This window comes from Pristiophorus japonicus, chromosome 15 (assembly GCF_044704955.1).
Source record: "Pristiophorus japonicus isolate sPriJap1 chromosome 15, sPriJap1.hap1, whole genome shotgun sequence".
NCBI classification, from domain to species: Eukaryota; Metazoa; Chordata; class Chondrichthyes; family Pristiophoridae; genus Pristiophorus; species Pristiophorus japonicus.
Window position 1 is genome coordinate 172,859,975 of NC_091991.1, and position 23,002 is coordinate 172,882,976.

The window sequence follows — 23,002 nt, forward strand, 5'->3', positions numbered from 1 at the left end:
TGGGCTACCACCCTATGGAGAGTAGCATGCAGATGACTATTAAATCCTGCATCATCTTAAGGGCAATGGAATTCCCAAAGGAATGCCACGCTATCCCCAGGGTCCTGGTGGTCAGTCCAGGCAAACTAGCTTGAATAGTTAGGTAACAAAACACAAACTGGCAACAAATTGAAGATTCAATCCAAAGAAATGGTGAGAACAGAAATGCAATGCAAAAAACGGCACAAAAATTAGCTCTCCTAAATCATTGCAAATGACCTGGCAGCATAGCTTAGAGATTATTTCCAGCTTATGTGTTCATATTTACAACCATTTCAATTGCCCAAGCACACTGTAACTGCTCCAATCTGGGTTTAATATTCGCTGCAAAGGTTATCGTACCGTACATCTCTCTGTGGAGGGGATGGGAAAATCCCATTGTGGAGGTGAATGGGAAAATCCTATTGTGAAGTGAATGGGAAAATATCTCTGTAGAGGGAATGGCACATAACATTAGTAGTACCTGTATTTTAAACTGCTTACACAGGCTTGACTTTTGAAAACATTTTGAATCCTTTATGCACACAGCCCCCAAAGAATTGCATAATGGCAACTTCATGGGCCCAAGTTTCCACACGCGCCTAGAACGGTGCAGTCCCGAGCTGGGCGCCCGTTTTTCGCGCCACAAAGTGCGCCTAAAAAAATCCTCGGTGTTCTCCACATACTTGCAGGTCCTCTGGCCCTCGGTGCAGCCAGCACGAGCTGTGGGGGGGGGGGCGGAGACAGGTCCCTGCGCTGAAAACAGTGCCGGGACCTCTGCACATGCGCGCTACAATGGGCACGCAAGTGCAGTAGCTCCAAGCGCCCGAAACTGTGTGGGAGGGGCCCGAAGCACGCAGCCCCTAGCCCTGGCTGAATGGCCTCACTGGGGCTGCGTGAATAAGGCTCCTCCCACGGCCAGCTCCTGCTCCCCCCCCCCCCCAGACCAGACCCGACACCCGCTCCCGCCCCCCCCCCGACTGACCCGATCCGACCTGCGCTCCTGTTCCCGCTCCCCGCCCCCCCCGACTGGACCCAACCCGACCCGCACTCCCGCCCCCCGACCCACTGGACCCGACCCGACTCCCGCTCCCGGACTGGATCCGACCTGACCTCCCCCCACTCCCTCCCTCTCTCTCTCTCTCCCCTCTCCCTCTCTCTCTCTCCCTCTCCCCCCTCTCTCCCCTCCCTCTCTCTCTCCCTCCCCCTCTCTCTCTCCCTCCCCCTCTCTCTCTCCCTCCCCCTCTCTCTCTCCCTCCCCCTCTCTCTCTCCCTCCCCCCCCTCTCTCTCCCTCCCCCCTCTCTCTCTCCCTCCCCCCCTCTCTCTCCCTCCCCCCCTCTCTCTCCCTCCCCCTCTCTCTCTCCCTCCCCCCCCCTCTCTTTCCCTCCCCCCCCTCTCTTTCCCTCCCCCCCCCCCCCCCCCGACCCGACCCAACCCAACCCAACCCAGCGCCACCTACCTGTAAATCTGGTGCTGGGGACGGGCCGGCAGCCTTCGGTCCCGAAAGGCCTGCCTGAAGCACTTTCACACAGGTAGGAAGATGGTTTATTTAATCTTTTCTTTGCTTATAAATGTTTATTCAGGTTGGATTTATTTGTATAATATTTGTATAAGTATAAATAAGGATTTATTATAGAATTTAATGAGTTCCCTCCCCCCCCCCCCCCCACCTCGTTCTGGACGCCTAATTTGTAACCTGCGCCTGATTTTTTAATGTGTAGAACAGGTTTTTTCAGTTCTACAAAAATCTTCACTTGCTCCATTCTACTTTAGTTTGGGTACGTTTTCACTGTGGAAACTTTGAAATCAGGCGTCAGTGGCCGGACACGCCCCCTTTTGAAGAAAAAATTCTGTTCCAAAGTAGAACTGTTCTACCTGACTAGAACTGCAGAAAAAAAAATGTGGAGAATTGCGATTTCTAAGATAGTCCGTTCTCCACCAGTTGCTCCTAAAAATCAGGCGCAAATCATGTGGAAACTTGGGCCCCATATTTCTTCAAATAAACTGACCATTCTGCATATTGTGTCTCGCAGATTGAGAAGGTCCAGAAATCCGGTATATGTCGGCGGCACAAGAGGGCAGGAAATCTATTTTCCAGATCTGACAGGCCGTCTTTCTGTAAACTCTGCACGGCACCTGACACTTTATTTCACCAACTGCTTCTGAAAATATTTTCCGAGTGTTTACTGTAACCAAGGTCCTATCCTAGAAGGGAAATGTGCTGATTGATGGTCTTGGAATCTGTCAGCGAGTGGCGACTTCTTGCACGTCACTTGTTTTATTATATATCAGACTGGCAGTTTTAAGTGAAGAGAATGCCAGAGGTTCAAGGCAAGAATGTTGAAAAAGTTAAGAAAATACAAGTTCAGGCTGTAAGTCTACTGATTGAGCTTGCAAATGATCTTAAAATAGATACTTATTCCGCCCCTGTAGTTTTTTGTTGCACTGATACATTGGTCCCCAGATTCAGAATAATCCAAGTTACATACTGATGCAAAAATAAATCGATACAGTAAATATTTTTCCATCACCTTTGCTCCATTGCTTTTTTCTTACTTCTAAATCTAGCAAAAATAATGTTTACCTACATAGTCACGGCATGATACGGCTGGTACGTTAGTGCAGTACTGAGGGAGCACTGCACTGTCAGAGTTTCAGTCTTTTGGATGCGACACTAAACCGAGGCCCCGTCTGCTCTCTCAGGTGGACATAATTGATCCCATGGTACTATTCAAAGAAGAGCTGGGGAGTTTTCCTTGGTGTCCTGACCAATATTTAGCCCTCGATCAGCATGACAAAAACGGATTATCTGGTCATCATCACAGTGCTGTTTGTGGGAGCTTGCTGTGCGCAAAATGGCTGCCGCGTTTCCCACATTACAACAGTGACTGTACTCCAAAAGTACTTCATTGCGCGTAAAGTGCTTTGGGATGTCTTTGAGTTTGTGAAAGACGCTATATAAATGCAACTCTTTCTTTATCACAAACAGTTGAATTAGTGATTTATCTCATTCATCGTCATCATCATAGGCAGTCCCTCGGATTCGAGGAAGACTTGCTTCCACTCCTGAAGTGAGTTCTTTGGTGGCTGAACAGTCCAGTATAAGAGTGGGTGGGACTGGTTTGCCTCACGCTCTTTCTGCTGTCTGCGCTTGGTTTCTGCATGCACTCGGCGTTGAGACTCGAAGTGCTTAGCGCCCTCCCGGATGCACTTCCTCCACTTCGGGCGGTCTTTGGCCAGGGACTCCCCAGGTGTCAGTGGGGATGTCGCACTCTATCATGGAAGCTTTGAGGGTGTCCTTGAAACGTTTCCTCTGCCCACCTTTGGCCCGTTTGCCGTGCATCTCATTACAGTGTGCAAATTGGCTGCAGCATTTCCACACATTACGAGAATGACTACACTTGTACAAAATACGTAATTCGATGAAAAGCGTGTTGGGACTTCCTGAGGTTGTGAAAGGTGCTATATAAATACAAGCTCTATTTTATTTTATTTCTTTCTACCATTCTTTCTTGCTTCCTTTCTCACAAGCTTTATGTCACGTTCTTTCTGTATTTCCTTCCTTCATTCCTTCCTTACATGCAATGCTGTACTGACCTTCAACATGAAAGTTATCTTCCAGGTCATGCCATGGGCCTTCCCAGATTATGCTGTACTATCCTGCCACACTGAACTAGTTTTTCAGAGTATGCAGCATTGCACACCCAAACAATACTGCACAACCCTTCAATATGTTACTCACCTTCCAAGCCACGCACCATTATCCCACACAATTATCCCAGGCCATGGGTCATTACTCTCCCCAGTAAACCGTGCCACACCAACCTCCGAGATGATGCTGCAACCCCCTGCCAGCCAAGGCTGCCTCATTCTCTGAAGTCACATCCCACCATCCTCGCAGGTCGGTATATCAAACTGCCCACTGTCCCTGACGATACTGCACCCCTTTCCCAGATCTCACAGTATTATCTTCCCAGGCCATGCAACTCCATTCTCCAGACTATACTGCACTACCTTCCTGTACTCACGCCTCTCCTGTGCCCCGATCACGCCCCTCCACAATCTCTCGCCGCTCCTTCCCCCCGACCTCACCGCTCCTGCTGTGTATGCCCATCTACCAATCACCGACCTGGACCTTGATGACGTCACTCTTTGCTGCCGTCGCAGCTTGTGCTGCTCCCTAAAGTGGTACGCCTCCACGCTGCTCCCAGGCCGCTGCGCACCGCAGTTTGGGCCCAGGGGCAGCACGGGCCCAGCCCACACTGTGCGATATGTGGGCGCGCACTAGGTCCGTGCAGCAGAGCAGGTCTCCAGTCGTCTTGGTTAACCCTTGCCACTGGACCAAGTCCCAGCTCTGTCAAGACCGTGTGGTGGCTGGTGTGCAACGGTCACCACACGTTTAAAAAAAAATCCACGCACAGGCATCTCCCACCCTTCAGGATGTAGTTCGGGATCTGGAATTTTAGGTCCTTCATTGGAACACCTGTGAACTTATCCTTTTTTGGCGTGGAAGCAAGTCATCCTCGTTTCGAGGGACTGCCTATGATGATGATGATGACCTTCCTGTAATAAGCCACCATTTCAGTGCCTGTGTTGACAGAATGTAAGAAATCCCATCGTTGAAAAGAAAAAAGAAAGACAGATTTATATCGCACCTTTCACGACCACCGGTCATCTCAAAGCGCTTTTATAGCCAATGAAGTACTTTTGGAACGTAGTCACTGTTGCAACGTAGCAACGTTGGGTTGGGAACGTGATTAAGGCAGCTGATGGCAAAGACTTTATTTGCGTATTTCAGGATGACCCAACAAAATACCTGGAGGTCTTGCTTTATGAGGGCTTGCAACCCTGCAGGACTGTTTGTCGAAGGGATTTTGCTTCACATGTTGCCGGTGTGGAGTTGTTGTGGCTGCTCACGTTCTGTCTGCAAAAGATTTGTGGGATTTTGTATTAAGTTGCGGCTCTGCAGCCCTGAGCCATGGGACATTTCTTCACAGCAGCTTCCTGACGTTGTAATAAATGGCTCAAAGAATCTTTTTTTTTTTTTGCTTTTGTTTAAAAATTCAAATGCAAAAAATGTTTTTAATTACATGTCTGCTTGCTTTCCAGTGGTCCATTGTGGCCTGTTCCAAGTTACTAATTAAAACAATTTGGAACTTTTTTTATTCCATGTCAGCATATTGTAACTTGCACAACTCTGTTTTAACTCCCCTGGAGGTAGTGCAAATGAGGCGAGTGATCCACACGGCAAAATTGTGTACACGCGCAAATGAGCCATGCGCTTTATTGTTTTATTTATTTTGAAAGAAGCCGTATTTATCCTCATTCCGTGGGGAATATTCACGTTTTGCACAGTCAGGTTTGCTTCAGTGCATTGTATAACCCAGAGGCCACTCAAGGTGTTCTTCTCCTTACCTTGTGGCCCCCAGCATCATTGCTGCACTGTTTCTCGGCCTTCATTCATGGCCTGTCCAGCTATGGAACGTCACCGGAACTGGCATTCAACTGTGACTACATTTTAAAAGTAATTCACTGGCTGCAAAGCGCTTTGGGATAAGAACGTAAGAAAGAGGAGCAGGAGTCGGCTATTTGGCCCCTCGAGCCTGCTCCACCATTTAATAAGATCATGGCTGATCTGATCTTGGCCTCAAATCCACTTCCCCGCCCACTCCCCATAACCCTTGCCTCCCTTATCATTCAAAAATCTGTCTTATCTCCACCTTAAATATATTCAATGACCCAACCCCCCACAGCTCTCTGGGGCAGAGAATTCCAACGATTCACGACCCTCTGAGAGAAGAAATTGCTCCTCATTTCTGTTTTAAATGGCCGACCCCTTATTCTGAAACTATGTCTCCTGGTTCTAGATTCCCCCATGAGGGGAAACATCCTCTCTGCATCTACCCTGTTGAGCCCCCTCAGAATCTTATATGTCGCAATAAAATCACCTCTCGTTCTTCGAAACTCCAATGAGTATAGGCTCAACCTTTCTTCATAACACAACCCCTTCAGTAATCAACTCGTGAACCTTCTCTGAACTGCCTCCAACGCAAGTATATCCCTCCTTAAATAAGGAGACCAAAACTGTACGCAGTACTCTAGGTGTGGTATCACCAATGCCCTGTACAGTTGTAGCAGGACTCCCCTACTTTTATACTCTATCCCCCTTGCAATAAAGGCCAGCATTCCATTTGCTTTCCTAATTACTTGCTGTACCTGCATACTAACATTTTGTATTTCATGTACAAGGACATCCAGATCCCTCTGTACCTCAGCATTTTGCAATCTCTCCCTATTTAAATAATAATGTCCTGAGGTTTGGAAAGGCACTATGTAAATGCAAGTTCTTTCATTCTTCAGGTAGATCTTCTCAATCGACTCTTTTCTGTAGAGATCTCCTCAAATGACCTCTCTTCTCTACATAAATCTCCCAATCGACTCCTCTATATAGATCTTCTCTGTCAGCTTTCGCATCTGTTTGTAGCATGAAAATAAGCGTGCTAACTCTCTTAAACCTTCCAAACTTAGGCTTGGCTGGAAACAACATATGGCTTCAGGCATTACATGTGGTGTTAAACAACAACAAACTAGGGGAGAAAATGGATATAGTCAACAAGGAACTGGACAGATTTCCTATGAGGCAAGACAGTAAGGGGTACAGCCCTGAATTAGGGTTAAAATGTTGATATCTTGAAACCTAGGTAAGATCTTGGCAGCAGTCCCGCATCAAACCTTTTATGGGCACCACATAAACCTAGGCTGACACTCCCAGTGCAGTGCTGAGGGGGTGCTGCTGCACTGTCGGTGTTATGTATGGAGAAAGAGTCAGACTGAACACTGTGAGCTCAAAGTAAAGTGTGACCGTAGTCTTATATTGCAGGTCTCCAGAGTGCCTCTCCAACCTGTGAGGCCTCCTTAAATACCTGTGCTCCCAAGGGCTTATGGGATCCCTTGGGACTACAGGTGAGCCCTCTGGTGGCTGTACAGAGTAAATACAAGTTTACATTTTTAACAACACTCCCGCCACCCCACTGCCAAAGTCAATAGTGTAACTATTTACAATGTTAGTCGATCTGGGGCCCTTCTTGCCCTGGTTGATTGTCTCGGTGTGAAAGCTTGTTGAATCATTTGTTGGGCCCTCGTTGGGCTGCTGTGGATGATGGGTTCTGCTTCGTAGTCAACCATGGTGTGTGTGTTGGAGGACCAAAAAAGGTAGGGTCATAAGAACATAAGAATTAGGAACAGGCCATCTAGCCCCTCGAGCCTGCTCTGCCATTCAACAAGATCATGGCTGATCTGGCCGTGGACTCAGTTCCACTTACCCGCCCGCTCCCCATAACCCTTAATTCCCTTATTGGTTTAAAATCTATCTGTGATTTGAATACATTCAATGAGCTAGCCTCAACTGCTTCCTTGGGCAGAGAATTCCACAGATTCACAACCCTCTGGGAGAAGAAATTCCTTCTTAACTCGGTTATAAATTGGCTCCCCCGTATTTTGAGGCTGTGCCCCCTAGTTCTAGTCTCCCCGGCCAGTGGAAACAACCTCTCTGCCTCTATCTTGTCTATCCCTTTCATTATTTTAAATGTTTCTATAAGATCACCCCTCATCCTTCTGAACTCCAACGAGTAAAGACCCAGTCTACTCAATCTATCATCATAAGGTAACCCCCTCATCTCCGGAATCAGCCTCGTGAATCGTCTCTGTACCCCCTCCAAGGCTAGTATATCCTTCCTTAAGTAAGGTGACCAAAACTGCGGCCTCACCAATACCCTGTACAGTTGCAGCAGGACCTCCCTGCTTTTGTACTCCATCCCTCTCACAATGAAGGCCAACATTCCATTCGCCTTCCTGATTACCTGCTGCACCTGCAAACTAACTTTTTGGGATTCATGCACAAGGACCTCCAGGTCCCTCTGCAGCATGTTGTACTTTCTTCCCATTCAAATAATATGCCCTTTTACTGGGTTGCTCAGGATAGTCCGTGAATCTGAGTTTGATTTGGTCCAAGTGTTTCCGGTGAATGAGTCCATTTAAAGTTTGACCCAAAATACCCTGCTCCCCTCTTTGGCCACGCCAGTGCCGGGAAGCCACTTGGGACCATGTCCATAATTCAATACAAATACAGGATCATTGAATTCAATCTCGCATGACACGTTTTCGCTATCATGGTATGCACTTTGTCGAAGCCGCCTGCTCTCTACCTGTTCATGTAGATCAGGATGAACTAACGAGAGCCTTGTCTTAAATGCTCTTTTCATGAGCAGTTCAGCAGGTGGGATCCCAGTGAGTGAGTGGGGTCTCGTGTGGTAGCTAAGCAGGACTCGGGATAGGCGAGTCTGCAGTGAGCCTTCAGTTACCCTCTTCAAGCCTTGCTTGATGGTTTGCACTGCTCTCTCTGCCTGACCATTGGATGCTGGTTTGAATGGGACAGATGTGACATGTTTGATCCCGTTACGGATCATGAATTCTTTGAACTCAGCACTGGTAAAACATGGCCTGTTGTCGCTCACCAGAACATTGGGTAAGCCATGAGTGGCAAACATGGCCCGCAGACTTTCAGTAGTGGCAGCGGACGTGCTAGCCGACATTATCTCACATTCAATCCACTTGGAATACGCGTCTACAACCACATTTTAGCCAAGAACAAGCCTGCATAGTCGACATGTACCCAAGACCACGGTTTGGAGGGCCAAGACCATACTTGGCGGCAACTCTCGGTACATTGCTTAACTGTGAGCATGTATTTCATCTGTGAATGCAGGACTCCACACGTGGGATCTGGCTATCGCTTTCATCATTATGATGCCTGGGTGGGTACTGTGGAGGTCATTGATGAAGATGTCTCTGCCCTTCTTGGGGACCACTACTCGATTGCCCCACAGAAGACAGCCTGCTTGTATAGACATTTCATCTTTGCGCAGCTGAAACGGCTTTATCTCTTCCTGCATTTCCACTGGGACACAGGACCAGCTCCCGTGAAGCACACAGCTTTTGACTAGAGATAATAAGGGGTCCCAGCTTGTCCAGATTTTCTGTGCCTGGCCTGTGGCGGATGGCGTAGTTGTATGCGGACAATGTGAGCGCCCATCTCTGAATGCAGGCCGATGCGTTGGTATTTGTCCCTTTACTCTTGAAAAACAGGAATAGAAGTGGCTTATGGTCAGTTTCCAATTCGAATTTTAGCCTATACAGGTATTGATGCATTTTCTTTACCCCATAGACACACAATCATGCTGTCGGCTCTCTCAGCCTTAGACAGACTCCTAGATGCATAAGCAACCGGTTGCAGTTTCCCAAAATCATTAGCTTGGTTGCAATACACGCCCGATGCCATATGACGACGCATCACATGCTAGTACGTAACGCTTACATGGATCATACAATACAAGCAATTTGTTTGAGCATAACAATTTTCTTGCTTTTACAAAGACATTTTCTTGGCTTTTGCCCCAAACCCTTTCGTCCCCTATTCGTAGTAAGACTTGCAATGGTTCTAACAGTGTGCTGAGACCCGGTAAGAAGTTACCAAAGTAATTCAGGAGTCCCAGAAACGACCGCAGCTCATCACGTTCTGTGGCCTAGGTGCGTTCTCAATTGCCTCTGTCTTCGCGTTGGTGGGCCTGATGCCATCCGCCGCAATCCTCCTTCCCAAGAACGCCACTTCAGGCACCAGGAAAACGCACTTCGAGCGTTTTAACCTGAGCCCCATGCGGCTGAGTCGACTAAGAACCTCTTCCAGGTTCTGCAGATGCTCAACTGTGTTCTGACCTGTGACCAAGATGTTGCCCTGGAAGACCACGGTGTGGGGAATTGGCTTCAGTAAGCTTTCCATGTTTCTCTGGAATATCGCCGCCACTGATCGGATTCCAAACGGGCATCTGTTATAAACAAAAAGACCTTTGTGCGTGTTATTGCAGGTGAGGGCCTTCGATGATTCCTCCAGTTCCTGCGTCATGAAGGCGGAAGTCAGATCCAGCTTAGTGAACGTCTTTCCTCCCGCCAGGGTTGCAAGGGGGTCGTCAGCCTTTGGTAGTGGGTATTGGTCTTGCAGGAAGAAACGATTGATAGTTACTTTGTAATCACCACAGATTCTGATGGTGCCGTCTCCCTTGAGGACTGTGACGATAGGATTGGCCCACTAGTTGAACTCGATCGGTGAAATGATGCCCTCTCTTTGCAGCCGGTCTAGCTCGATCTCTACCCTTTCTCTCATCATGTGCGGTACTGCTCTCGCCTTGTGATAGATGGATCGCGCCCCCGGAATTAGGTAGATCTGCACTTTTGCTCCTTGGAATTTCCCGATGCCTGTTTGAACAGCGAAGGAAATTTGTTTAAGACCTGGGCACACGAGGTGTCGTCAGCGGGCGATAGCGCTCGGACGTCGTCCCAGTTCCAGGATATCTTTCCTAGCCAGCTCCTGCCGAGCAGTGTGGGACCATCGCCCGGTACCACCCAGAGTGGTAGCTTGTGCACCACTCCATCGTAGGAGACCTTTACGGTAGCACTGCCGATGACAGGAATCAGTTCTTTTGTGTAAGTTCTTAGTTTCGTGCGAACTGGAGTTAAGACTGGCCTTGAGGCCTTGTTGCACCACAATCTTTCGAAAGTCTTTTTGCCCATGATGGACTGGCTCGCGCCCGTGTCCAGCTCCATTGATACCGGGAGACCATTTAGTTCAACATTCAGCATTATTGGGGGACAATTCGTGGTGAATGTGTGCACCCCATGCACCTCTGCTTCCTCGGTCTGAGGCTCTGGTTCGTCATGATCCTCCATGGATCTATCCTCCTCTGTAACATGGTGGTTTGCAGGTTTAACAAGATTTGCAGCTCGCCTGCACACTTGTTGGAGGTGTCCCATGTTCCACAGCTCTTGCAAACGTACCCTTTGAATCGGCCTGAATGGAAACGATGATCATGCCCGCAGCACCAACAAGGTGTTAATGGCCTTGCATTCATCACTCTTGATGGTGGACTCTGAGACATCTGCGGACGTGTAGCTGCAGGTACATGTGACCTGCCTTGTACGGTACGATTCGAAAACATCATCACTTTGTTCACAGTACTTGTAGCAGCACTTGTGTGTTGAGAGAATTGCTTCGTATTGTCACTGGTGGCAATAAACATCTGGGCTATCGCTGTGGTCTTACACAAGGTTGGGGTCTCTACAGTCAAAAGTTTGCGAAGTATGGCTTTGTGGCCCATGCCAAGTACGAAAAAGTCTCTGAGCATGTGCTCCAAATGTCCTTCAAATTCGCAATATCCTGCAAGGCGTCTTAGCTCGGCGACATAACTCGCCACTTCCTGGCCTTCAGACCTTTTTGTAGGTGTATAACCAGTACTTCGCCATCAGAACACTTTCCTTCGGGTTCAAATGCTCTCGGACCAGTGTGCACAAATCGTCGTACGATTTCTCCATGGGTTTTACTGGAGTGAGCAAATTCTTCATGAGTCTATACGTTGGTGCCCAACAGACAGAGAGGAGGATCGCCCTTCATTTGGCAGCGTTCTCTTCCCCATCTAGCTCGTTGGCCACGAAGTATTGGTCGAGTCGCTCCACAAAAGTTTCCCAATCATCTCCCTTCGAGAATTTCTCCAGGATGCCCACTGTTTTCTGCAGCTTTGGGTTCGCTATCTGTATCTTGTCGCCAGTTGTTATGTATGGAGAAAGAGTCAGACTGAACACTGTGAGCTCAAAGTAAAGTGTGACCTTAGTCTTTTATTGCAGGTCTCCAGAGTGCCTCTCCAACCTGTGAGGCTCCTTAAATACCTGTGCTCCCAAGGGATTATGGGATCCCTTGGGACTCCAGCGGATGAACCCTCTGATGGCTGTACAGAGTAAATACAAGTTTACATATATAACAGTCGAAGGTGCCGTTTTTCGGATGAGATACTAAACCAAGGCCCCGTCTGCCCTCTCAGGTGGATGTAAAAGATTCCATAGCACTATTTTGAAGAAGAGCAGGTGAGTTATCCCTGGTGTCCTGGCCAATATTTATCCCTCAATTAACAAAACAAAAACAGATTATCTGGTCATTATCACATTGCTGTTTATGAGAGTTTGCTGTGTGCAAATTGGCTGCCGCTTTTCCCACATTACAATAGTGACTATACTCCAAAAGTACCTCATTGGCTGTAAAGCGCTTTGTGATCAAAAAAGCTTGTTTTGTATTGTATTGCTCAAAGTAAGAGAGGTTTTTTTTACAAAATTTTAAATGATTGATGACATTGTACACCAAAAAAAAGTGCATGTTTTTTTTAAGGCCCATGTGACGTGTGTTAAGTGCATCGTTTCGGGGTATTGTTTTTAAAAGTTTCAAAAATTGCACAATATTTATTTTGTAAATGTGCCAAAGTCAGATGGTCGTGAAAGGCGCTATATAAATGCAAGTCTTTCTTTCACAGTGTTTCTTGTGCTCCAGTGCAAAAACGTACGGAAGAAATTTGATTTGAGGGATGAGAAAGTTTTCCTATGAGGAGAGATTGAGTAGATTGGGCCTATACTCTCTGGAGTTTAGAAGAAATTGAAACATGTGAGGAGGATTGACAGGATCGATGCTGAGAAGTTGTATACCCTGGCTGGAGAGTCTAGAACTAGGCGACATAGGCCCTGCACTTGGTGGAAGCTAAGTGCCGCCCAAAAGACCGCTGAGATCCTGACAGTACTTGTAGGATCTAGGCCCAGGCCAGATCCAAGACCACCCCAACCTCTGTCGTCGAGCTACAGTACGCGGACAACGCCTGCGTCTGCGCACATACAGAGGCTGCACTCCAGGACGTAGTCGACGTATTTACTGAGGCATACGGAAGCATGGGCCTTACGCTAAACATCTGTAAGACAAAGGTCCTCCACCAGCCTGTCCTCACCGCACAGCACTGCCCTCCAATCAAGATCCACGGCGCGGCCCTGGACACCGTGGACCTCTTCCCATATCTCGGGAGCCTCCTATCAACAAGAACAGGCATCGACGGCGAGATCCAACACCGTCTCCAGTGTGCCAGTGCAGTCTTCGGTCGCCTGAGGAAAAGAGTGTTTGAAGACCAGGCCCTCAAAACTGTCACCAAGCTCATAGTCTACAGGGCTGTAGTAATACCTGCCCTCCTGTATAGCTCAGAGACATGGACCATGTACAGTAGACACCTCAAGTTGCTGGAGAAATATCACCAGCGATGTCTCCATAAGATCCTACAAATCCCCTGGGAGGACAGGCGCATCAACATCAGCGTCCTCACTCAGGCTAACATCCCCAGCATTGTAGCACTGACCACATTTGATCTGCTCTGTTGGGCAGGCCACATAGTCCGCATGCCAGACACGAGACTCCCAAAGCAAGTGCTCCTTCATGGCAAACGAGCCAAAGGTGGGCAGCGGAAACACGACAAGGACACCCTCAAAGCCTCCCTGATAAAGTGCAACATCCCCACTGACACCTGGGAGTCCCTGGCCCAAGACCGCCCTAAGTGGAGGAAGTGCATCCGAGAGGGCGCTGAGCACCTCGAGTCTCAACGCCGAGAGCATGCAGAAATCATGCGCACACAGCGGAAAGAGCATGCAGCGAACCAGACCCACCCACCCCTTCCCTCGACAACTATCTGTCCCACCTGTGACAGAGTCTGTGGATCGCGTATTGGACTGTTCAGTCACCAAAGAACTCACTTCAGGAGTGGAAGCAAGTCTTCCTCGATTCCGAGGGACGGCCTATGATGATGATGATGATGATGACTTTCGGCGGGAGTTTCGTGGAAAAGTCCTGGAAAGACCGCCAGGCAGCAAAAAAGCAACTTATGCCTGAATCTGGGCGGCAGCGGGCGATGAGTCCACCAAGTTCGTGGCCATAGACTCAGGATATGGGGTCGGCCATTTAAGACTGAGATGAGGAGGAATTTCTTCACTCAGAGGGTTGTGAATCTTTGGAATTCTCTACCCCAAAGGGCTGTGGATGCTCAGTCTTTTGAGTGTATTCAAGGCTGAGATAGATAGATTTTTGGACTCTCGGGGAATCAAGGGGTATGAGGATCAACGGGAAAGTGGAGTTGAGGTCGAAGATCAGCCACAATCTTATTGAATGGGGCAGGCTCGAGGGGCCGTATGGCCTACTCCTGCTAATCCTTATGTTTATGAACCAAAAGGGTTCCTATACTTTACCCGATGTGTTCTTGGATCATAACAATGTTGTGGTAATGCTTGCTTTATTCGGCTGTTTCTTTTCTTTTCTGAGCTCCTTAGATTTAATTGACACCTTTGCTTCTCCATGCTTTTATTGTCTCGCTTCTTGTAAGTGTGTTTTTCTTTTTGTTTTTGTTTTTCTCTCACTGCCCTGTTTACTCCCGTCACATTTTAATTTGATTTCCCACCCCTCTCATCATTCCTTGAATCCCTGCCGGTTCCCAGACCCTGAGATAATAAGCAGCGTGCCGACGATCGCAGCAAAATGGTTGCCAAGATTATCCGAGAAAATAAGCACTCCTGGAGAATCTGGCCATTTGCATAGTTTTTTTGGAAAGCCTTTGGAAATTGACATTCACAGGAAATCCTTTGTGTAATAGCTTTTGGACTACGGGGTTCGATAGCAGACAAAAAAAATAAGTCTCCGTAGCGATGGGACTCCTGTCACAGCCTCATCTGAAAGTGTACACTTACAGATGGAGCTGGGTGTAAATGATGCCTGTGACAGGGAGCTGGGTTCCCAAAGGAATAGGCCGAGCAAAGCAAATGAACTTTATTTACGAACCAGTGAAGGTCTAAGTTGGCATTTTCTCTGTGGGACAAATTCTTCAGTGATATGTGTGCCAGGGTTAGCTCTTCTGGCAAATATTGGCATTGATAAAGTCTCTCCATGGGGCTTACACAGTTTATTCAATAAACCGTGTAAAATTACGTCGAATTTATAGCACAGAAACAGGCCATTCGGCCGAACTGGTCTGTGCCGGTGTTTATGCTCCACACGAGCCTCCTTCCGCTTCTCTGCATTATCCAGCTTGCCCCTTAAATGCATCAATGCTATTCGCCGCAACTACTTGTGGTAGCGAGTTTCACATGCTCGCACTCTTTTTGTCTTTTGAACTCTGGTACCACCATCTGACGATGGCTTGGAGTTCAGCCTCTGAATGTGCGCAGACGCAAGCGTCATCCGCGTACTGTAGTTCGACGACAGAGGATGGGACGGTCTTGGATCTAGCCTGGAGGCGACAAAGGTTGAACAGGGTCCCACTGGTTCTGTAGTTTAGTTCCACTCCAGCGTGGAGCTTGTTGAGTGTGAGATGGAGCATTGCAGCGAGGAAGAGCGACCAGCTCCGTTGGGCGGGCCACATTGCCCGCATGCCCGACGTGGGACTCCCAAAGCAAGCGCTCTACTTGGAACCCCTACACGGCAAGCGAGCCACAGGTGGGCAGAGGAAACGTTTCAAAGACACCCTCAAAGCCTCCTTGATAAAATGCAACATCCCTCCCCCCCGACACCTGGGAGTCCCTGGCCAAAAACCGCCCTAAGTGGAGGAAGAGCATCCGGGAGGGCGCTGAGCACCTCGAGTCTCGTCGCCGAGAGCGTGCAGAAAGCAAGCACAAGCAGCGGAAGGAGCCTGTGGCAAACCAGGCTCCCCACCCACCATTTCCTTCAACCACTGTCTGTCCCCTCTGTGACAGAGACTGTAAGTCTCGCATTGGACAGTTCAATCACTTGAGAACTCACTTTTAGAGTGGAAGCAAGTCTTCCTCGATTTCGAGCACTGCCTATGATGATGATATGATGATCACCATCTTAAGTTATGTCGAGAACTGAAATGCAAATCAAGGGTTGTTGGTTGATGCATGCTATTGGAGTAGATGAAAGGGAGGGCTTCACTCTACATCCAATTCTGATATACCTGACCTGGCTGTGAGTGATGCCAACACTGAGGTCCCAATGTGGAACGATTGCTGGGGAATGTAACAAACACCACTCACCTGCTAAATGCCAAAGAAAAGAGTAAGGTATAACGGGGTACGATTTTCGCTGTTGGTTGTGGGAATGCATATCCGGGACTCCTCCCGGAGTCACAGTGCAGATTTCGTCCCCTACGGGGCACAGCGGACATGATTTTTGCAGCGCGACAGCTACAGGAAAAATGCAGGGCACAGCGCCAGCTCTTATACATGGCCTTCTTTGACCAGCAACCGGAGAAATTCTGCCTCCTTTCACAATCAACTAAATTTTCTTTTTGGGGGAAAAAAAAGCTTTGAATCAGACCTTCGCACAAAACAGTCTGCAGTGAATAGACAGTTTGGATTTTTGTAGAAGGTAAGGGCAGAGGGTTCATGCCAGCTTTCTGTGTACACTGTCAGTGACTCACTGGCGTTTATGACCTTTGCATTTTTTTCAGTCTCGCTGTCCCATTTAGTAGACGTGCTGAAAACTTTCTCAAGACAGCTGTCCCTTTGATGCTAATCTTTAATTGTCAGTCTTGGCGAGCGCGAGTAGGCATTAACCTTGGAAAATGTGCACTCTGTTGAAGCTGTTGCTGCCCTGTCGATCTGTGTGAGATGCTGCTATGGTCACCCAGTGCCACTTCTGAAAATTAAATATTGCGGGGTTAAGTTTTCTTTTGTATCGCACGGGCAGTATTCTGGCGGAGTGGATCGTCTAACCGTTATCGAACCCGTCCGGCCCGTGATAGAAACCGCGATTTTCATTTCCATCGCTTGGCCCCACCGGTTTACCGCTCAAACGGTGAAGGCAAAAACAAACTCCAAAGTGTCTTGAGGCGTATTCATCCGCTCTTTGTTTCCAAATCAAAGAACGATACAGAACAGAAAAAGGCCATTAGGCCCACCGTTCCTGTGCCAATACAGCATTGTCAGACTGTTGCAGAAGTAGAAACAGCCATTTGAAAAGGCACGTGAATTGGGCTCAATCTAACTGGAGAGTGAAATCATGACAACTGCATTCATCAACTTTAAAGAGCAAAACAGGAAGTGATTGCCAGCCGATTTCTTATTACTTGAAAGCGAGCTGCTTGTTAAGGCATGCTGAAGTGAGCTTTCAGAATCTCCTGAACATGAAAACGTGGTTGTGGCACGAAGTTGAATTGTTCCCTTGCAGAAATGACAATGTTTTTATCAACTGGAACCATTTTCATTCTCCCATTTTGAGATTTTCTCTTCGCTCTTCATGCCATGTGTTACTTCCTTGGTGATCAAGCAACCTGTTTCTCGACCTCTGTTGATGCCAGTTGGAGGTGCAATGGGACAGCTGCTTTGCAATGTTGCCTCTTGTCCGATAGGGAAACCTTCAGTCAGTGTTTCGTCCTCGGGGCCTGATCACGATATAGGACTCTTTATGTGTGGGCAATCACAGACATGACCCCCCCCCCTCATTGCACTCAGTGATGCCATCTGATTGGCGTGCAATTTGGAACTGGGTCCTTTGTTGAATTGGTTCTTGTAGTGTCGAATCACGTTGGGCTGCTGAGACGGCAGGCGAAAACATTGAAGTCAGCAATCGTGGTGCTAATGGGGCGTTGCACACTCATTGACGTCACCAAGTGGGTGGTGCCGGAGAGCGCAGCGCTAACCGGTAGCGCCGCCGCTAAGCCTCCACTGAAGTTCGCAGGAGGCGCTGACAGCCTGGTGCTCAGGCGGTATGCACTGAGCGAGCGCTAACGGGTGCTGCTAAGCAAATGAATTTCTAGCCCTGCATGTTTACTAATCAGTGTCAGTGGGGGATGAATTGCAGGAAGGCTTTGGGATAAAACTAAATATAAACTCAGTTTTACAACCAGAAACGCATTTTGACAACTGAAGAGTTAAGTGCCCAAAGCAAAGGTTTATTGCGGATGGATTATGTTACTGTCCTGAAAAATGAAGCACATTTTGCTCCCTCTCTCTCTCTCTCTCTCTCTCAGGCAAATTAGCAGATGGGGTGAAAAAAACAATCATGTGTGCAGCAGTTTCTGTTTATTTTAGACAAGTCCTATCAGATGTTATATTTCCTCCTGATAAGTGTTGGTCTTCTCTGGCACGCTTTCATTCAAGTCACAGAGTGCATTATCCAACCTGTCGAGTATGCAAGTCTGACTGTAGTGAGCAGCTTTTAGTTGAGGCTTATTTGGATGTAATACTCCAGCTGGGGCCAAACTAGTGTTTTATAGGTTTAGCATAACTTCCTCGCTTTTGTACTCGGTGCCTCTATTTATAAAGCCCTGAATCCCTTGTGCTTTATCAACTGCCTTGTTAACCTGTCTTGTCACCTTCAACAATTTGTGCACAAACACCCACAAACCTCTAACATCATGGGCCACCCTGACCTGTGTGAGACCACCACCGCAGGTCGGGGCTATAAATGGAGCTGGAGCGCCGGGCCCTGGAACATTGTGGTGGAGGGGGCGGCGAATGAGGGTATGGGGCCCAGAAGAGCCGAGGGCCCAGGGGCAGCACGGGCCCAGCCCACACTGTGATATGTGTGCACACTAGGTCCATGCAGCAGAGCAGGTCTCCAGTCGTCCTGGTTAACCCTTGCCACTGGATAAAGGCCTAGCTCTGTCAAGCCCGTGCGGTGGCTGGTGTGCAACGGTCACCACACGTTAAAAAAATCCACACACACGCATCTTCCACCCCCTCAACTGGAGCTCAGGACTGGAACATCGGGTCCTTCATTGAAACATCTGTGAACTCTCGTGAAAGCAAGTCATCCTCGTTCGAGGGACCACCTATGATGTGGTGATGATTTGTCTGGCACATTTGTCATTCTTTAACTCTTGGGGACGTGCCTGTGCCTGTGCCTGCACCAAACCTTGTTTTTTGAATTAGCTTCTGCCGGTGTCAATTATGTGTTCTGAATATTTTAATATTTTGCGTATGCAACTATATGCAACTCATAATGTTTGTGAGGTTTGTGTTTTGTAGGCTATCTCAGGTGGATGTAAAAGATTCCATGGCCACTGTTTCAGAGGAGAGCAAAGGAGCTCTCCCCAGTGCCCTGGCCAATATTTATCCCTCAATCAAAGATCACATTGCTGTTTGTGGGAGCTTGCTGTGCACAAATTGGCTGCTGCGTTTCCTACATTCCGACAGTGACGGCACTTCAAAAAGTACTTAATTGGCTGTAAAGCGCCTTAGGACGTCCTGTGGTCATGAAAGGCGCGATATAAAGTCAAGTCAAGTGAGGTGTCCTGGCCAATATTTATCCCTCAACCAACATCATTTTTTGAAAAAAAAGATTATGACTTTGCTGTTTATGGGAGCTTGCTGTGCGCAAACTGGCTGCTGCTTTTTGCAACAGTGACTCCACTTCAAAAGTACTTCATTGGCTGTAAAGTGCTTTTGCAACCTCCTGAATTTGTGAAAGGCGCGATAAGAAGATAAGAAGATGAAAAATAGGAGCAGGAGTAGGCCATACGGCCCCTCGAGCCTGCTCCACCATTTAATAAGATCTTGGCTGATCCGATCATGGACTCAGCTCCACTTCCCTGCCTGCTCCCCATAGCCCCTTATCCCCTTATCGTTTAAGAAACTGTCTATTTCTGTCTTAAATTTATTCAATGTCCCAGCTTCCACAGCTCTCTGAGGCAGTGAATTCCACAGATTTACAACCCTCTGAGAGAAGCAATTTCTCCTCACCTCAGTTTGAAATGGGCGGCCCCTTATTCTAAGATCATGAACTCTAGTTGTAGTCTCCCCCATCAGGGGAAACATCCTCTCTGCATCCACCTGGTCACCCAAATCTGTCTTCTGATGTGTTTACAAATGTTTCCGTACATGGAAATGATGACAGTACTAGCTGCAGACGAGCTGATCTGTCTCCATCCTACTCCTGTCTTGGGGGTTGCAACTGAACAATTGTCCTCTGGCTGGAGCCACAGGTGGACGTAGTTTTAACTTGGATTTTTTTTTTTAAACCAACCAATGTGGTCGGGGGCACATTTTTGTCAGTCTGGGATAGCTGTTCAACCTCAGTGAGCCCACATGCCGCCAGCGCTCGATTTTTCCCACCATTCATAAGAAAATGGGTGGACAATTTAGCCTATTTCTGCTTAACGGTGTGGCAGAAAGGACCTTCCGACAGGTGGTTTCGTACTGGAGCCCCTGGCAGTGTAGGTGGGCTAATTGATCATGGGCGGGGTGACTGGGGGAAGGGGCTCGATGTCAGACTATAATACGGACTGCAATGCGAGGCGTACACATGTTCCAGAGACACAAGTCTGTCAACCATTAGGGTCTCCACTTCAGATGTGGTTTCAGAATTTTAAACTTCCAAGGAGGAAATGTATTGAGAAACCTCCAAATTGTTCCAGTTTGGAACCAAGTACCACTTTAGCACTGCTGCAGCAGATGTAGACCCAATGCAGATGTAGACCCATCACGGCCAGTGACATTTGAAGTCCGAAGAAAATTATTTTTTCTGCTGTGCCATCTCATTAAAAACAATTTTTTTTAGACATCGGAGTTCTTCTGGAAAAGTATGCTTGCAAGAAACTTGTATTTATATAGCGCCTTTAACATAGTAAAACGCCCCAAGGCGCTTCACAGGAGTGATTATCAAACAAAATTTGACACCGAGCCACATAAGGAGATACTAGAGCAGGGGCTTGGTCAAAGAGGTAGGTTTTAAGGAGCATCTTAAAGGAGGAGAGAGAGACGGAGAGGCTTAGGGAAGTAATTCCAGAGCTTAGGGCCCCAGGGCAGCTGAAGGCACGGCCACCAGTGGTGGAGCGATTAAAATCGAGGATGCTCAAGAGACCAGAATTAGAGGAGCGCAGACATCTCAGAGGGTTGTTGGGCTGGAGGAGATTACGGAGATAAGCAGGGGCAATGCCATGGAGGGATTTGAAAAAAAAGATGAGAATTTTAAAATTGAAGTGTTGTCGGTCAGTGAGCACAGGGGTGATGGGTGAACGGGACTTGGCGCGAGCAATTCCTCATCCATATTATTTTTCATTTTGATTTTTTGTTTTGTTTCTGCCGAAAGCGATCTGCACCTGGTAATGTTAGGATTTCCCTCTTTTTCCCTTCATGGTGTATAATTTCTGTCAGGCCTGTCCCTCCCCTTACCTGCAGTGACATGAATCAGATGATGAAATTGGGCCTGTAAATCTATCTCCTACCACATTGGTACACATTGTTCTTCTGTCAGCTGTGGCTCTGTTGGTAGCAGTCTGACCTCTGAGTCAGTCGGTCATGGGTTCAACCCCACTCCAGTGACTTCAGCCCATAATCTAGGGAGTCTTTCAGATGAGACTCTAAACCGAGATTTTGTCTGCGTTCTCATGTGAATGAAAGATCCCATGGCACTATTCGAAGATCAGTGGGAATTCTCCAACCGTTATCCCTCAACCAATGTTACTAAATCAGATTCATCTGGTCATTATCACATTGCTGCTTGTGGGAGCTTGCTGTGCACAAATTGGCTGCCGTGTTTTCTACATTCCAACAGTGACTACATTTTAAAAGTACTTAATTGGCTGTGAAGCACTTTGGGAAGTGCTGAGGTTATGAAGGGCAATTGTACATTCCTGTCTGGCGTAAAAATAAAAAAGGGAAGATGGCTCAACCGTGGCTATCAAGCGAAATCAGGGATAGTATTAAAGCCAAGGAAGTGGCATACAAATTGGCCAGAAATAGCAGCGAACCCGGGGACTGGGAGAAATTTAGAACTCAGCAGAGGAGGACAAAGGGCTTGATTAGGGCAGGGAAAATGGAGTACGAGAAGAAGCTTGCAGGGAACATTAAGGCGGATTGCAAAAGTTTCTATAGATATGTAAAGAGAAAAAGGTTAGTAAAGACAAACGTAGGTCCCCTGCAGTTAGAATCAGGGGAAGTCATAACGGGCAACAAAGAAATGGCAGACCAATTGAACAAGTACTTTGGTTCGGTATTCACTAAGGAGGACACAAACAACCTTCCGGACATAAAAGGGGTCAGAGGGTCTAGTAAGGAGGAGGAACTGAGGGAAATCTTTATTAGTCAGGAAATTGTGTTGGGGAAATTGATGGGATTGAAGGCCGATAAATCCCCAGGGCCTGATGGACTGCATCCCAGAATACTTAAGGAGGTGGCCTTGGAAATAGCGGATGCATTGACGGTCATTTTCCAACATTCCATTGACTCTGGATCAGTTCCTATCGAGTGGAGTGTAGCCAATGTAACCCCACTTTTTAAAAAAGAAGGGAGAGAGAAAACAGGGAATTATAGACCGGTCAGCCTGACCTCAGTAGTGGGTAAAATGATGGAATCAATTATTAAGGATGTCATAGCAGCGCATTTGGAAAATGGTGACATGATAGGTCCAAGTCAGCATGGATTTGTGAAAGGGAAATCATGCTTGACAAATCTTCTGGAATTTTTTGAGGATGTTTCCAGTAAAGTGGACAAGGGAGAACCAGTTGATGTGGTATATTTGGACTTTCAGAAGGCTTTCGACAAGGTCCCACACAAGAGATTAATGTGCAAAGTTAAAGCACATGGGATTGGGGGTAGTGTGCTGACGTGGATTGAGAACTGGTTGTCAAGACAGGAAGCAAAGAGTAGGAGTAAATGGGTACTTTTCAGAATGGCAGACAGTGACTAGTGGGGTACCGCAAGGTTCTGTGCTGGGGCCCCAGCTGTTTACATTGTACATTAATGATTTAGATGAGGGGATTAAATGTAGTATCTCCAAATTTGCGGATGACACTAAGTTGGATGGCAGTGTGAGCTGCGAGGAGGATGCTATGAGGCTGCAGAGTGACTTGGATAGGTTAGGTGAGTGGGCAAATGCATGGCAGATGAAGTATAATGTGGATAAATGTGAGGTTATCCACTTTGGTGGTAAAAACAGAGAGACAGACTATTATCTAAATGGTGACAAATTAGGAAAAGGGGAGGTGCAACGAGACCTGGGTGTCATGGTACATCAGTCATTGAAGGTTGGCATGCAGGTACAGCAGGCGGTTAAGAAAGCAAATGGCATGTTGGCCTTCATAGCGAGGGGATTTGAGTACAGGGGCAGGGGAGATGTTGCTACAGTTG

General features: G+C 47.6%; 1 protein-coding gene across 4 annotated transcripts in view; it reads left to right on the forward strand.

The window, feature by feature from the left end:
• LOC139281249 (lipase maturation factor 1-like) overlaps positions 1-23,002 on the forward strand; it is a 470,429-nt gene that overhangs the window by 410,841 nt on the left and 36,586 nt on the right. The window lies entirely within an intron of this gene.